Source organism: Lutra lutra, chromosome 8 (assembly GCF_902655055.1).
Source record: "Lutra lutra chromosome 8, mLutLut1.2, whole genome shotgun sequence".
NCBI classification, from domain to species: domain Eukaryota; kingdom Metazoa; phylum Chordata; class Mammalia; order Carnivora; family Mustelidae; genus Lutra; species Lutra lutra.
The window spans coordinates 64,969,439-64,972,426 of NC_062285.1; the positions used below are offsets into that span (position 1 = coordinate 64,969,439).

General features: G+C 41.0%; 1 pseudogene; it reads right to left on the reverse strand.

Annotated features, from left to right (window-relative positions):
- Positions 1 to 252: 252 nt before the first annotated feature.
- On the reverse strand, positions 253 to 1,015 carry LOC125106926 (dnaJ homolog subfamily B member 6-like; annotated as a pseudogene).
- Positions 1,016 to 2,988: the final 1,973 nt, after the last annotated feature.

Consider the following 2,988-nt stretch of genomic DNA (forward strand, 5'->3'; position numbering starts at 1 on the left):
TCACTATGGAAAAGGTTTAATAAAAAAGGAAAGTGCATACAGAGATATACAACAATTCTAAAGACAAAAAATTAGCTCTATTATGGGGTCCCAACAATAAACTCAAAAGTCTATAACAACTAGGCCTTCAATGAGCTGTGTATAAATAGTGCAGTTACAGTTACACTGAAAGTTGAGTTATTTGAAATCTTCAAAAAAAATTAAAGTGTTCCTGCTAATCCTCAACTGGGCTGGATTGAGTCAACATTTCTGTTACATACACGGATTTAACCATTTGCTGTCCAATCATAGCAGCTGCCCCTTACCATTTATCATAAGGACTTCAACAGTCGGCCTTCTTCAACTTCTACTGTTTCTCAACCATTCTCGACAATTCCCGTTCTAGCGATTTTTCTGCCATTAACAATTTTAGTAGAAGGTGATACAGATTTGAAGTTAGGCATCCCACTACCACCAAAGGTCTTGGAAGAAAATGAAGTGAGGCCCCACGGACCTGGTGAACCAAAGGAAGTAAATCCTCTATCAATGAAGAAAATTCTCCTCCAAAAGGTGGAAATCCACTGAAGGCAGAGAAAAACAACCTGTGCCTCACCTGCTTTGGCAGGGACCCATTTGCTTGACCCCAAAAAAGTCCTCAAATGGGTCTTTGAGGAAGCTGAATTAAAATGGGTCCCTTCCACCAAAAAATACCCTAAAGACGTGGTCTGGGTTTCGGAAGGTGAAGCCACACTCAAAGGGACTGTCAAAATGACCTACCTCCACCTCCATTCAATCCTTCTTTGACATATTTACCATAGATGTCCTGTTTTTTAGCATCTGATAACATTTCATGCACCTCAGCTACTTGTTTGAGTTTTCTCTCCACTTCTTGTTTATTCTCAGGATGCCACTTCAGTGCTGGTTTCTGATATGCCTTTTTAATATGTTCCACCGAGGCATGTCACTGCCGGCCTAGAACTTCAGAGTGATCCAGCAGGCTTAACAGGCTGTGGTCAGAGTCTGAGGGCAGAGCCATGGGGGGCTAGAGCTGTGGGGGGCAGGAGCCGAGGGGAAGTTGGGGAGGCAGACTAGGAACCTCGAGTGGGGGAGGGGCCGGACCAGAGGCCGGCAGACGTGTCCCCTCAGCTTCAGCACAGGAGTGCTGGCAGCGCTGATGGCCCCTTCTCACGCTCTCCATTCTCTCCCATTTCCGACAAACAACCGGAAAAGTAAGTTGTAACATCTTTATTCATCCCATTCCAAAGAAATAGATGCTTCTCTAATCCACATATAACTCCATTTTTAGGAACAAAGTTTTCAAGTAAAAACTTTTGTACACGTCTATTCCATCATCTTTTTTAGTTTGCTGGGTCGTGTTTTCCAGAAAATGAGGAATATTGGAAGAAGTCCCAGAAAGACTGGGGCAGGGCCACTATACGTCATGAATTTTCACATAGAATTCTACTTTCAAATAGTTTTATTTTCAGCTTTTTAGTTTGGAAAATGTTACTTTCTGAGGCGTGTAACTAAGATCTCCAAACACGACCACAATGGGAGATGCATCTTTGGTCTGTTTGCAGGTGGGACAATTAACATCACTGCTAAAATATATACATATTATATTTATATATATAAAGATATATATACAATATAAAATTTTATATATATATATGTATATATATATATATACATATATATATAATTTTTTAAGTCAGACCACTTACCTAAGGCTAAGGATAAAAACTATACCCACACAAAATTTTACTCTATAAAATAATTGAAATAACAGAAGTGTGGGGGAAAAGATCAGTATGAGTGTATAGGAATTTTGTGTAGCATAGTGGCCTCTGAGTCCTCCAAAACTGGGTTCATGGCTCTTACTTGGCCATTTTCTAGCCGTGTCAACTTGGGCTAGGTACTTAACCCCTGAAAAGCCTCAACATCCTCATCAGTAAAAAGGGCTATAAATTAACCTACCCAACAAGGCCCTCAGGAGGATTAAATGAGATAATCCATGTACAACACTTCACAGAGTGCCTGACACATAGGAAGCACTCCATAAACACATGTCATCATCATTTCTGAGACATGGCCATCTGTTCTGTAGGCTGCGTGTTATGAATAATATGTACCCGATGGAGATCATAAGACACCAAAAAGATGGCAACTCCTATGAATTGCATAATGATTTTCAGTGGCAAATAAAGCGCTAATCTGCCCTCTATATACCACAGTCTGACCTTGAAAGTGTTTTCCAGACTCTGGTGAAAGTCACAGGAGCTCAGGTCTGTAGTCACAAAAGGAATGTGGCTCTTAAAATCTTACGACAGACCGCAGATATGGGGCAGTTAACTTATCAAGAGGAAATGGGCTCTGGTTTTCTTTGCAGGCCTCAGATCCAGGAGCTGCAAAGTTGAGTCACCAGCTTGCTATCTGACCCCAGGCCAGCCACTTAACCTCGCCCTGACCCCATTTCCTTACTTAAAATCAACTCTCTGCTCATGTTCCGTTCAAGTCATTATCTCTACCCACAAAAATTGGTTGTGACTAAGGTGTCCCGAAGATTTTGAAAATTAATTATTCAGTGAGTTGGGTTTACAAAATCGAACTATGAAAGGTTGGGAAATGAGTAAGTCCTGCTCTGCTTTTTGGTGTTTTGGTATTATTTTAAGAGTTCTCTTCCTGGAACAAAATCACCAAGTCAGACAATAAGCTTTGTCTGACACTGTGACCTTAGTTGCTGATGAAGCTTTCTTGTGTTGGTATTTCTGGGAGTGACAGAATGGAAGAGAACAGGAGCCCTTTTGTCAGGAGGTAGTCAAGAGGGAAATAAATTTTCGTTATTTAAAGAGAATTTAGGACAAGCGAGGCAGTGTCATTTGTTAAGGAACTAGACCAGCAGCTTGGATTATTGGGTCTTAAACTCAGCCTCTGTCTCTACTTAACCTAGGACAATTAAAACAACTATGGGTAACCATAGGAGTAGTCCCTGAACTAATAAGCTCTCCC